Source organism: Ursus arctos, chromosome X (assembly GCF_023065955.2).
Source record: "Ursus arctos isolate Adak ecotype North America chromosome X, UrsArc2.0, whole genome shotgun sequence".
NCBI classification, from domain to species: Eukaryota; Metazoa; Chordata; class Mammalia; order Carnivora; family Ursidae; genus Ursus; species Ursus arctos.
Window position 1 is genome coordinate 6,963,807 of NC_079873.1, and position 14,064 is coordinate 6,977,870.

Here is a 14,064-nt window from a genome sequence, read left to right on the forward strand (position 1 = left end):
TAAAATATTGCTGGTTCTTTAATGTTTTGTTTGCAGATTTAAAAGGATCTGAAAGAACATGATCAATCACTATTCCTGCTGCACGTATATAAATAATCAGGCCGAGCTGATTAAAAGTCAACTTAATTTGCAAAACAAATTAGTCTTGCCATGGTTGTCTTTGATGGAAATGGAAATGATCATGGAGAGAAATTTATGTTTCAGTAAGACACCCCGGTGGATACTAGATTCTGGTGCTGTTGATTATCTCTGAGGTTTATTTTCCACCTGTAAATTGGACTGGATCCCGAGTTCTAGCTTCCTCCAGTATTTGGCTAAAACTCTCCAGACTAGCATTTCCGATTTTCTCCCACTATTTTCACTTGGAATCACTATGAAACTAAACCTGCTTTTCCCCCCCAAAGCCACGCAAGCTGAAACCTGACAACTCGATATAGACTTCAAAGGAACCACAGCAGCCCCTGTGCGATAGATCTTCGTGCCTGCTGCTGTGCAGCCACTCAGGTCACCAGGGACATTGACGCTGCAAACAGGAAAACCTGTCTGATTGCCTGACTGCACTGCTTGCGCTCTATCTAAAGATACTTAGAATCCGACTTTTAGAAATCTTCTCAACTGACTGCTCTCCAAACTCAGAAAACGGAATTTCTAATTTGCTTGAACTATTAATCTTTGTTTTTCTTTTGTTTCCATAGACATGCCTTTCTTTAAATGACCTGATTGCTCACATCATATAGACGCCTAATTCAGGTGGAAGCGAGCCCACGTGCAACAGCATCTCCTGAAATACAACATTCTCAAGTTCATCCTGACCCGGGTCATCATGAGGATATGTGTTCGCTAATACATCATGTTATGCCTATGTAAATAACTTAAAATGGTATGTATGTATGTATTTATTTGAGAGAGAGAGGTGGCGAGAAGCGAGCATGAGCAGGGAGGAGAAGGAGAAGCAGGCTCCTGCTGGGCAGGGAGTCAGACGTGGGGCTCAATCCCAGGACCCTGGGATCATGACCAGAGCTGAAGGCAGATGCTTAACTCACTGAGCCACCCAGGCGCCCCTTAAAATGTTTTTTTTGTAGATTGACTAGTAAAGTGAAACCTGAATCTGATTACAGCCCATTGGATTTGTTTGGTTGGTTAAACCATGGCTCCTGGGTATCTCTGCTCTGGGGAAGTTATCAATGCTTGGCTCTCGTTTTCCCTATAATCATCATATTGACCTTTCTCGTGCATTGTATGCTCTCGACGCTTTTAAATGCCTGTTGGCTGCCAATCACATGCCAGATGGTATCCATCAAGATCAGGCAACTGTTGAAATCAACAATAACCACATGAGTGAAGACGATGGTGACCGCGCGGCCCTCTGGCTTGATGACTCAGCTAATGGAACCAGCAAATGTGTGATCTTCCAGCCTGACTACATCAACGGTGGTAACCGAGAATAATGCTGTAACGGCTGGTCATACTCTGAGCCTGCTGAGCGTATGACCCAAAAGGGGGCAATTGCTAAAATTTAGAAACGAAGGAAGACCAACCTTGAAGGGTCCCTGAGCAGACAGAACCAGTTTGGTCATGCAGGTGAAGCTTAATTTGGGTTATCGTGCAAGGCTAACTGGACCGGGTCATTTCTTGCTTGTGTCTCTGAAAATGATAAGCAAACCTTGAACTGCTTCCCAAAGTTGATACGACTGGTAACCACTGAAAATTGTAAAATTATCACTGTTTAGAATAAACAGTCACAGCTTTCTCATTGGATAACCTGCTTTATAACAACGCACCCCTGAGTCTCATTCCATGATTTGGTGGGAGTGCTCCCGGTTTGCAGACTTCCTGGTGCGTGCGCAATAGTTTTTTTACTAACTGCTACTTCAGTGATTCCTTTGGTTTTCTTTCTGCTATTCTGAACCTTTGACAGAAGTCATCTCATTGTGTTGAAAATGCCCCGGGCCTTTGAGGCCTTTCCTGAACCGCCTGCTTGCTGTAATGTTCTTTACACTTGAGCAATCCCCTCCAAAAGAGAAGGCGAAACTAACCTATTGGCAAAAAAAATCGGCCCACAATGAGGAAGGTGCCTTTACTTGAATCATTTCTGCCCGGCTTGAGCGCAGAGCAAGTCATTTCAGACCGCGGGAGGCCTTCTTGCAGCCCCCGCCCGCCCCGCCGCCCGGTGAGTGCTGGCACTCTGTCGCAGCAGCCGGTGCGGCCCGGCCTCTCGGGGCAGGGCGTCCTGTGTCGTGGCCGCTAGGTTCCCTGTGGCCCGGAACGCACCGAGCGTAGGCGGCGAACGAGGCGGGCATGGCGGGCCTCCAGAGCCGAGAGGTGACCCAGCTGGCTGGGCCGGACTGAGTGGCTGGGCCCCGCACGTGACCACCCGGCCCGGCTCCGCGGGGGGTGGGGGTGGGGCCGCCCTGGGCGCCGGAGGATGAAATCGACATTTGCCTCGGGCAGGAAAGTGAGCCTGTCAGATTCCTTCTCCACTAGACCCTCCACCCAGGGGAGCGGGGGATTGCGGTAGCCTTTTAACTCTGTATCTCAGGAACCAGAAAGCAAAAGGTAAGTTACTTATCACCTAGAAAAACAAGCTGGAGAGGAGTGACCTACAAAACCACACGGCCACATTGTTGGGTTTTAAAATCCGGTGCAGAAAATAGATCGTTGTGAGGGACGAGGGCCCATATTTATGGCCCAAATTAGAGGCTGACCTTCTGAACAGAGATTTGGTTAATCTGGAGGGAAGGGTGGCAAAAGGGCCCAGGTTAAATATAGAAGTACACCAAAGCAGCTGCGATAAATAGCAAGTAGGTAACTCTTGGCTGCCTAAACAATCTATTTCGCATCTCTTTCGCGGGGGCAGGAGGCCAGGGAATGTTGAAATTGTAACTTAAACTCTATTGAAAGTAAACTGGTAAATGAAACTGGGATACAGGTAAGACCAGTTTCTGCTTTTGTCCTTTCACATTTCAAAACCGTTTATATGGTTTGGCAGAAGAAAACTTGATGGGTTCACTGCTTGAGTTTGAAATATGCCATTTCAGGTTTACATGATCACTGCTGGAATTTTCTAAGGCTTTCTAGGCAAGGCTGTTTCAGTTGTGAATGAGAAATGTTGACATCGTTCATATTTTCTGTGATTGTAAGATGACTCACTTCTGCAGAATGTGGTAAAAATTAAAAAACGTGAAATAATGAGTTATTGTGAATTAACTCTTTCATGTCTGAGAGATCAAATTCCTTGCCAGAAGATTTAAGAAAACAGACACAAGTACAACCGTGCTCATGCAATAGTGCTTTATTTTAAATAAGCAAATATTCCAGTAAGTGGTATGAATTTGTGGTATCCCATTTTTTCCTTTGGCAAATGCAAGTTAATATTAGAATGTAGCTATTGAGAGTAAATAAAAGCATTATTCATTAGTGCAATTAGCATAATATTCCATAATGAATATGCTTCAAATTAAAGTATTTAGTATATTAGATAAATGATTTGAAACACTGAACCTCTGTGCAAAGTACTTCCGTGCACTTTATATTTTAACTCTCATTTTGATTTACACAAAATATATCTCTCCGTTTCATTTGATAAAGACTCTTAAAAATAAAACCCTTTCATTACTAATCCCTTTATTGCTAACTCTTTGGAAATCCTATTACACGCTTGGAGCCTGTAACCATTTGGACTTCTCCTTCTGTGTGCTGTTTGTTGCCCATAGTCGGTGAAAGCTGCGCACATCAAGCGGACCTCCCAGAGGGGAGACGCGAGCGGGGCTTCCCGGCCGCTTGTTCCTCACCTCCGGGGACTTCCAGGGTCTTCCTCGCCTCCACCCCCTCCCCGCCTCGCCCCGAGGGCGTCACGTGCCGGCGTGGGGCCCGCCTCCGGTGACGTCACCGCGCTCGCAGGCGTCGCGCTGAAGAAAGGATGCTCTAGGATGCTGTGCAGGTGGGCGGCGGGGATGCGCCATGCGGCAATGCAGGTAAGGGGCGCGCGGCGCGCACTCTGCAGGCGCAGCCGGGGCCTGCAAGCCTGCACCCCGTCCGCGCCCCAGAAAGCGAAAGTGGGGGTCTTTGGCCGCTGCGGCTGCTGCATGCACCGGGGGGGGGGGGGATGCAGGGCGTGGGGGGGGAGGTGTTGTGTTGCAGGCCCACGCGTGACTTCGAGCTTGGCATGCCCATCCGGGAAAGTGGGCAGGGGCCAGACAGGAAGACCGGGGCCTCTTGCTCAGGAGAGAAAAAAAAATCTGGAATGATTACCATACATGCATTATAAAGAGAGTAAGGGGCTTGTCAAAGATAACTGTCAACTGTTTTCCAGCTGTCATTGTGCTGCTTAAATAATGACACATTTACTAATTCTCCTTACAGGGGTTTGTCCTCGGTATTTGGCCTGATTTCTTTTAAAGCAAAAGCTGCTTTACTCTGAATGGGATGGAAACATATTGGTTAGCAATTTAAAGAGCCAAATGTGCAATATGAATCGTTTTGCATTATTTTGCAAGGTTCCAGTGTTTAAAGGGGATATGTCAGAAATGCATTTCCCCCCTCCCCGCAGGTGTTTTAAGTAGATTGGAAAATAACAGTATCCAATAAAATAAAATGCAACCTCTGAAGATTAACTGCCAGTGTAAGAGACAGCGAATCAGTACATCTCTTAAGAACAAAATGGTTTTTAGAAGGGGGTGGGGTGGAGACGATCACCCAAACCGAAGAATTCCCAGTGTTCTTTTTAATTTCCGTGCAGAATAATTAGCCTGTTGGAAGAAGGGGCTTGATGACTCAGCGGCAGATGGAGGGGGGGGGGGGTCAGGTGACTTTTCAGTTCTGGCCGGTTGTGGGGTGGGGGGTGGGATTTTTAATGGACTCTGTTAAAGCGTTCTGACCTGTTTACATTCCTTTCTCTGGGTCAAATAGGGCCCGAGGCCGGGACAGGGGTGGGCACCCTTAGGAGGAGAATGTGGCGCTCTTTTCTGTAAAACATGACCCCTCTGGAAGTTGGGGTGTCAGTAAACTGTACTGGAACTCACACCATGAATAATTCGATTCCCCAGCAACTGTTGGAGGACAGTGTTAAAAAGCAATGCTATTTTAGTTTATAATAGAAAGGTTTTTAATTATTTTCCCCTTGCAGTGGGCTTACCATCAGGCAGCCCAGATAGCTTTGGCTCTAAGAAGGGGATTATAGACTTCTCTCTGCTTTATTTTCTCACCAATTTTCAGTTGATTTGCTCTGATTATATATTTCAGAGTAAGGCAGAGCTATGAAAACAATGGGGAATTCTTTTCCAGCTTAGAACTTTATAAGATTGCCATCCAGAAGACATCAAGGAGAAGAGAGGATGTGAGCCCTGTTTAAAGAAATATGGGGATAGAGATGGGGTGAAGTCTGCAAAGAAAAATGGGGATGGGATGGGGTGAAGTCAGTGAGACTTACCTTTGATTTTGCTAAAATCAAACTGATGTCTGTGTGAAATTAACGCTGTGTCAGAAAATGACCTGGCAGGGTACTGGGCCGTAGTCTTGCGTATACTTCAGCCTAGAGATCCAGAGGTCAAAATCGTATCTTTGTTCCTACCCGCGCCTGTATATTTATATATTCATACATTCATGTCTCCGTCTCTACACCTATGTCTGCTTCTGTAGGCCTTTTTTTTTTAAATGACGCTTATGTAAGAAAATGCCACGCTGTTTTCCAAGGTGGGCATACCATTTTGCATTTCTGCGAGCAATGTATGAGAATTTCAGTTACTCAGGATCTTGCCAGCACCTTGGTTTGGTTTGGTTTGGTTTTGTTAATTTTAGCTGTGCTCGTAGGTATGTAGGGGTTATCTCTTTGTGCTTATTTTTTTTTAAGTGAATGAGTCTTAATCGTATGTAAATTATTCCCTGCCAGCCCCTTGGTGTTGTCGGTTTTTTAAAAGAAATTTAACCATTCTGGTAGGTAGTTATGGTATCTCATTGTGGTTCTTCTCTTCTTTTTAAATTTTTTAGTAATTTACTGGTTTATTGTGTTTCGAGGCTGTTTCTGCCTGCTAGAGTCTGAGGTCCAGGAAGCCTGGGATGTGCGTGTGTATTGTTCGTGCCTCTGTCTCCAGCACTGGGCGTGGTACCGGCAGTGTTTAGTTACTGTTTTAGAAATCAGTCAATGTTTAGTAATTGCACAAGTCCTGAAGCCCTGGGGGGAGCCAGCTTGCTCACACCAGAGGGGATTAAAGCATCGGCGGTGCCCCTGCAGTTCTCGCTGGTGGACGAGTCAGGGAAGAACTGGATTTGGCAGCACGTTTCAGGCTGAAATCATTCCCCGGGAGCTAGCTAGCGGTTTTCATTACCTAGCTGGTAACTGAGCTTCATTTTTCATTAATCATTTTCAAGTCCCTGAATCCAACCATGCTTGAAGCCTCAATTAAAAAAAAAAAATTCTTTCCCCCACCCCCGACCCCCTGCCTTTGGCAACCAGTAGTCTGTTCTCTGTGAGCGTTTCCTCCCTTCGATTCCACGATTCCAAGCATAAGAGGGATCCTAAGTATTTGACTTTCTCTGTCTGACTGACTTCCCCTTAGCATAATGCCCTCGAGGTCCATCCATGTTGTTGCAAATGGCAAGCTTTCATTCTTTCTTACGGCCGAATAATATTCCATTGTAAATATATACCCAAGTTTCTTTATCCGTTCATCCATCGACAGACACTTAGGTGCTTTTCATGCCTCGGCTGTTGTGCATAGCGCCGCGGTGAACATAACGGTGCAAATATCTTTTTGAGTTGGTGTTTTTGTTTTCTTCAGAAAAATACCCAGAAGTGGAATTGCTGGAATGTAGGGTAGTTCTATTTTTAGTGTTTTTGAGGAGCCTCCATACTGTTTTCCACAGTGGGGGCACTAATTTACATTCCCACCCACAGCGCATGAGGGCTCCCTTTTCTCCACATCCTTGCCAACACTTGTTATTTCTGGTCCTTTCGTTAATAGCCATTCTCACAGGTGTGCGGTGTCACTCAGTTGTGGTTTTGATTTGCAGTTCCCTGATGGTTGGTGATGTCGAGCATGTTTTCATGTGCCCATGGCCATCTGTCTGTCTTCTTTGGAACGATGTCTATTTAGATCTTCTGCCCATTTTTTGATCAGATTTTTTTCTTCTGTTGAGTTGTATTCTTTATATTTTGGGTATTAGCTTCTTAGCAGATAGATGATTTGCAAATGTTTTCTCCCATTCAGTAGGTTGCTTTTCATTTTGTAAATGAATTCTTTTGCTGTGCAGAGCTTTTGAATATGATGTAGTCCCACTTACTTATTTTTGCTCTTGTTGCTTTTGCTTTTGGTGTCAGATTCCAAAAATCATCGCCAAGACCTTTGTCGAGGAGCTTATCGCCTATGTTTTCTTCTAGGAGTTTTATGGTGTCAAGTCTTATGTTCAAGTCTTTAATCTATTTCGAGTTAGTTTTGTATCTGGTGTAATTGCAGAGTTTGGACACCCTGAAGTGTTGTTGTAGTAATTCAACAATTTATTTATTGCAATTGCCTTCATTCGGTTCAGGTTGGCTACAGGGATTAAGATCCTTGGGTCACTTCCTTCCTTCTCCCTGTCCAGCCCTAGACAGAGCAGAATGGGTGATATTGACGGATGTGGGAGAGACCTGAATTCTACTTCTGGCTTCCGGACTGTGTAACCTTGGGCACGTTACTTTGTGTCTTTGGGCCTCAATTTTCTCTTCTTCAAAGAAACCAAGAAATTTAGATCAGGGTTTCTCCGCCTCAGCATTGTTGACCTTTGGGGCTGAATAAATCCGTTGTGGTGGGGCCGTTGTGCGGTAGGAGGCTCGGCAGAATCCCTGGGCTCTACTCACTAGATGCCAGTAGCGCCCCTCCCCCAGCTGTGACAACTAAAATGTCTCTAGACGCTGCTCCCTGTCCCCCTGGGGTGGGGAGCATGGTCCCTGGTTGAGAACCACTGATTTGGATGATCTCTAAATGTTCTTCTGGCTTCAGTGTTCTAGATCATTTTCCTAGGATTCGTTTGATGCTAAGCCCTTGATCAGAGATCCGATTCCCTTTCATGGCGTCCGTATATATCGGAAAATACAATGCGAAGGCTTTTTTTACGCTGTGGGGTTCCAGAAGTAGCGTCTGTCCGAATGGGGAGGCCTCTTTGTGCGCCAGTTGTCGCTGGGAAGCTAGTTGAGTGCCGGGGAGAGGGGACGCCCGGCCCAAGAGCAGCGTGCATTGGAGCCTCTGGGGCGCGGGGGCTCGGTTGCCTGGACGCCACTGTCTGGTCACCGGAGACCCTGGCACAGGCCTCACAGGCGCAGGCCTCACAGCGGAGTCCCTTCCGTATCTGCATGAGGGGGCAGGCAGTGCGTCGCGGACGTGGTGCTGGCAGCGACCGCGGGGAGCCGTCGGTGGTGGCGCCTCGGGTGGCTAGCGTCCGGAGGCCCTCGCCAAATGCCTGCACAACCCACCCCCTCCCCCCGGGCAGGGTGCTCACCCGCTTCAGCCTCGGGGCAGGACTCGAGGCTAAGCGTCTGGCTCTGACCCTGGAGGGCGGCTTTGTCTGCTACACTTCCCCTCTTGGAGCAGTTGCTGGGTCCGTGACATGGGGCCCCCGGTACTTGCCGGTCCTGCTGCTTCCTTGGCTTTTGCGGGGGATCAGAAGGATATCAGAGGGTCTGCAAGCTGGAAGATTCCCAAGAGACAGTGATGGCAGTGGCCTTGCGAGGTGTGGGCTGTGTGCGGCGCGGGTGGCAGTGGGTGGCTTAGAAGGGCCAGGACACTCCCGTCCTCCGGGCCTGGGACCGCTCTGTGCCTGTCCTCCCCCATTCCCTTGCTATCAGCTTTCTCTCCGACTCCTCCAGGCCCCATAAAAATTGGTCTCGGTGGGTGGTTTGGCCCGCAGTGAGAGGGAGCTGCTGTGCGGGAGGTCGGGCACTCTCTTTCGGGTCGCCTGGTCACGGCTCCCCCCGTCCCGGAGCCGACCCCCCCGCTCTCCCGTGCCTCGGCATCCTTGCTGGGCCTTCTGGCCCCGTCTCTGCAGCAAGTGCCAATCCTGAAAGAAGATTGAAAAAGGAGGATATTCACCATCAAATGAGACTTAAGAGACTGAGTAAGTGTCCCAGTCCCCTCTGCTGCTGTGACAGAGACCAGCGACGGCGGGGGGGGGGGGGGGGGCGGGCTCATCAACAGCAGGGTCGATTCCTCACAGCTGCGGAGGCTGGCACTCCCAGAGCGGAGTGGCGGCACGGTGGGCTTCCGGGGAGGGCCCTCTTCTGGGCTGCGGACGGCCACCTTCTCGGGCCACCTTCTCCTCACCTCCTCACACAGCCAGAAGAGACTGAATAGCTAGCTCCCTGGGGTCTCTTTTATGGGGCACTCGTCCCATCCCCAGGCCTCCACCTTTAAGACCTGATCGCCTCCGCAGGTCCAGCTCCAAATACCATCCCATTAGGGGTTAGGTTTCAACATAGGGAATTTGGGAGGACACGTTCAGTCCCTGACAATAACCAAATATAACTTGGCACTTGGGGACACCTGGGTTATTTTTACGCGACTGGCTATTAGATGATCTAAGGAAACTACTGTAAGTTTCATTAGATGTGATAATCTTGTGGGGTGGTAGGCACCCAGCTAAGCCACTCCGGGATTCTGGGCACAGAATCAGTGAGATGATGCGTTTGTTTCGTGCTGCCATGTTTTGGGGGAATTTGTTATACAGCAATAGATAACGAACAGTGAGTATGTATGAGAGTCTTACATTTTGGTGATGCGTGCTGAAGTATTTAGGGATGAAGTGTCATGACGGCAACGAGTTACTTAAAATTATTTTTTAACATTTTTGGAGAACTCTTTAATGTATGGCTGAATACAAGACAGACGAATTCTCGGGGCGCCTGGGTGGCTCAGTTGGTTGAGTGTCTACTTTAAGCGTGGGTCCTGATCCCAGAGTGCTGGGATCGAGCCCCACGTGGGGCTCCCTGCTCAGCGGGGAGCCTGCTTCTCCCTCTCCCTCTGGTGCTCCCCCTGCTTGTGCTCTCTCGCACGCGCTCTCTCTCTCTTTGTGAAATAAATAAGTAAAATCTTAAAAAAAAAAAAAGACAGATGAATTCTCACACCCGCTTCTACATTCAGTCTGTGGCCTCTGGAAAATTCTACTGTATACTCACAAGAGAATGAGAACGAGAGAAAAGCAAAAAACAATTTAAGATTATTATAAAAATATTTTTTAAATTTTTAAAGATTTTATTTATTTGTTAGAGCAAGTGAGGGGGTGAGGGACAGAGGGAGAAGCAGACACCCTGCTGAGCAGGGAGCCTGACTCGGGGCTCCATCCCAGAACTCCAGGATCATGACCTGAGCCAAAGGCAGACGCTTCACTGACTAAGCCTCCCAGGTGCCCCTATAAAAATATTTTGACAGCAGGGATCCCCTAAAGGGTCTTGGGGACCCCAAGGTGCCGCAGATCACACTGTGAGAACCACTGCTCGAGATAAATAATTTACTTGTAGATGGTTCAGTTAAATGGGGAGAGCAAAAGGTGAGGCAAATATGGCCAAATGGGAACACGTACTGAATTGGATTAGTGTTACTCGTTGGATTCTTCTGGGTAATGTTCTGTGTATTTGAAAATGTTCATAATAAAAAGTTTTTTTAACAAGGTAGAAAAGGGGGCGGCCCCTGGGTGGCTCAGCTGGCTAAGCGTCCACCTCTTGGTTTCAACTCAGGTCATGATCTCAGAGTTGTGAGATGGAGCTCCCAGTTGGGCTCCAGGCTCAGTGTGGAGTCGGCTTGAGATTCTCTCTCCCTCTGCCCCTCCCCCCGCTTGCCTGCACTTTCATAAATAAATAAATACATAAGTAAAATCTTAAAAAAAAAAGAAAAGAATTGCGGACTCTGAGACGTGGGAATTCTGACTGAGTGGGGCTGGGCATTTTTAACCTGAGCTCCAGGCGCCGCTGACGACTTGAGGCCCCACCCGAGGCCTGCTGGCTTGGCGTGGAGGTTCCCGGCACACCCATCTCTCCTCCACCCTTCCACCCTCCCGAGCCAGATCAAGGGGTGTTAGTTAGCGGTGAGGCTTATCTGTTTTCCCCCCCACCCATGGGGCAGGTGTTGGGGGCCAGTCTGTTCCCCACAACACTCTCCCTCACCAAGCGCCGCCGCGCCGGCTACAGGTCGGCCTTGTTATCAAACCGTTGCTTAACTGCTCTTTCAGTGGACAGCAGAGATAAACTCTCCTTTCTCAGGGTAGGAGTGGGTTTGCCTCACAGATCGCGAGAAGTATTCTTTGAATGACTTGGTTTGCATATTACACACACCTAATGAGAGTTTCTGGCAGGATCAAGGTTATGGAGAGAAAGCGAGGTCTCCTTCGCATTCTCAGTCCCCGGGGCCCCCTCCTAAAGGCAGCCACTGCTCACCTGCGTAGATACGGTTTCTGAAAACGTCTGTGCAAATACACCCATCTGTGGATGCCTATAGTGCTTTGTTCGTTTGCTTTATTGGGATGTAATTTGCAGGGAGTGAAATGCATGGATCTTTAATTCAGTTGGTTTGGACAGAGAATATTCCCAGCACCCCCAGAGGGCCCCATCTCACCCTCCGTTAGCCACACCCTCTGGCAGAGGCATCCACTGGTCTGATCTGCATCGGCAGTTTACTTGTGCCTGTTCTTGAACTTCATACGCATGGAACCCTATAATCCGCTTTCACGTCTGGCTGCAAAGATGTTTCCATAAGACATGAGCCTCGATGTTCATTCGTGCGTTCACTCCCTCATTTACTTCCCTGTTCAGCAAACATGTGTTAGATCCCTGCTAAGTGTCTAGACCTGCATTTTTCTAGGCCCGGAGTGTTCAGGGTTGAGGGAACAGCCAGTGCAGAGCGCCTGCGGCGAGGCATGGCTGGGTGCATTTGAAGAACAGCAAGGAGGTCGGCGTGTCCGGAGAAGAGCAGCCCAGAGAACACACGGTGCGAAAGGTGCCGTGAGGGGTGGCTGGGGCCGGCCCACGCAGGAACGTGGCCAGAGCGGCACCCATCCTAGATTATTCTCAGTGTGCTGGAAAGCTGCTACATGCTTTCAGGTGTGGGAGTGACCTGCGGGGACTTGCATTTCAAAGGGCGACTCTGGTTGCTGTAAGAAGAAGAGTCCGAGGTGCGCCAGAGAGAAAGCGGGGTGGCCAGAGAGGAGACTGGGATGGTAGCGGGTGAACAGGGACCCGGGTGACCACGTGAGCTGGCCCAGGCCTCTGACCGACTTCGCAGCAGCGTGCTAGGCACCAGGGCAGGGCTTGGCTGTCTGAGGAGCAGTGGCGGGTCGGGTCGGGTTGTGAATGTGTAATCACATTTCCAGCCGGCGGCCACGGAGGCTGCCCACGTGGCCTCTGGTGCCTGGGTTGGGGGCAGTGTTGCCCTTGATGGGCAGTGGTTCACAGGGACGGCAGAGGAGTGGCACGTGTCTTCCACACACGATACTAGAAAGGCTCTCCTCCCGGCCGTGCTGTTGTGGATGAGGTCCGCCAAGTCCTCGGGTCATCACTTAGTGGCTGTGATTCTTGGGGTCGTGGTCACACCTGTACGTTGTTTTCTTTTCTTTTTTTTTTTAAGATTTTATTTATCTATTCGACAGAGATAGAGACAGCCAGCGAGAGAGGGAACACAAGCAGGGGGAGTGGGAGAGGAAGAAGCAAGCTCATAGCAGAAGAGCCTGATGTGGGGCTCGATCCCAGATCGCCGGGATCACGCCCTGAGCCGAACGCAGATGCTTAACCGCTGTGCCACCCAGGCGCCCCTCTTTTTTTTTTTTTTTTTTTTTTTAAGATTTTTATTTATTTATTCGACAGAGATAGAGACAGCCAGCGAGAGAGGGAACACAAGCAGGGGGAGGGGGAGAGGAAGAGGCAGGCTCATAGCGGAAGAGCCTGATGTGGGGCTCGATCCCAGAACGCTGGGATCACGTCCTGAGCCGAAGGCAGACGCTTAATGACTGCGCCACCCAGGCGCCCCTGTACGTTGTTTTCTTACTGCTCTTCGAGCCCACCACACTCATTGTTGTCACTGGGTCCGTGAACTGGCTGGCTGCTCTCTGTGCCTGGAGGACTGAGCCCCCACGTCCCATGCTGGCCAGTCCAGGTCATTCACGGGCCACCGTCACCTCCTCTGAGTGGTCTTCCCTTGTCACCCTGCCCGATCACTCCCTTCCCTGGCCAGGCATTCTGAGCCATCGCTCTGTTACGTGTCCTTTCCTCTGGACAGGCGCCTGCTGCATCTCGCTCGCTGAGGGTCCTGCTTGCCATTGGGCAGGGCTCGGTGCCATTCCTGAGAGCAGGGAGCCCGGGCGTTGGTCGCATTGCAAGTATGAGAGCCGCGCCTTCGCTCTCAGAGGGGACTGCAAGCCCTCCTGAAGTCCCATGAGGGGAGTCCTGGAGCCCCGGGGACAGGCCCTTGACCCTCCGAGGATGGTGTCGGGCTCGCGGCCATCGGCAGCGGCTCAGAGGCCGGGGCGGCGTGGGGTTTGGCTGGAGTGAGAATCGCACGCACCTGCTGCGTTCTGCTCGCCCGCCTGGGAAGCCTGCTCCATGCCGGGTGGCCAGGCGCCTGCCGACTCATTTCTCGGGGCTGCCGCTGCCTCCCCTGTGCTCGCCCGGCACTTTTTACCGTGTCTCTCGATGGGCTGGCTGGCATTTTTCCTCCCTCTGCTGTAACCCTTGGAGGCGCTGCTTGGTTGGGAGGCTTTGTGGTGAGCAGATAGGAGGGCCGACCGCAAAGATGACAGATGAGCTCTTTTTCCTCTTAGCTTAGTCATGCCTTCCGCCCAGCACCCCTTATGCCCAAATCTTCGAATGGACCACGTGTCAGCCCTCACCTTGGTGACCCAGTTAGAGTACGCGTACGCCCCCCCCCGGCGGCCTTGTTCTGAGAGCTCCAGGAGGAACACCTCAAAGCCGTGTTCGATGACTGCCTGCATTTAACCTTTACAGAGATCGCGAGTGTCTGCTTACATTTTATTTATACCCCACATGAGCAGAAAACGGGTTGCTGGCGGGGAAAGGGTCAGTGGAAGGTCCGTCTGAAGAGGGCCCCGGAG

General features: G+C 49.9%; 1 protein-coding gene across 1 annotated transcript in view; it reads left to right on the forward strand.

Annotated features, from left to right (window-relative positions):
* The first annotated feature begins 2,376 nt into the window (after positions 1-2,376).
* Positions 2,377-14,064, forward strand: part of CLCN4 (chloride voltage-gated channel 4) — a 63,810-nt gene continuing 52,122 nt past the window's right edge. Inside the window, exons 1-2 of the mRNA XM_026478153.4 lie at positions 2,377-2,556; positions 3,714-3,974. The gene's annotated coding sequence lies outside the window, so the exon portion shown is untranslated. The remainder of the gene's footprint in view (positions 2,557-3,713; positions 3,975-14,064) is intronic.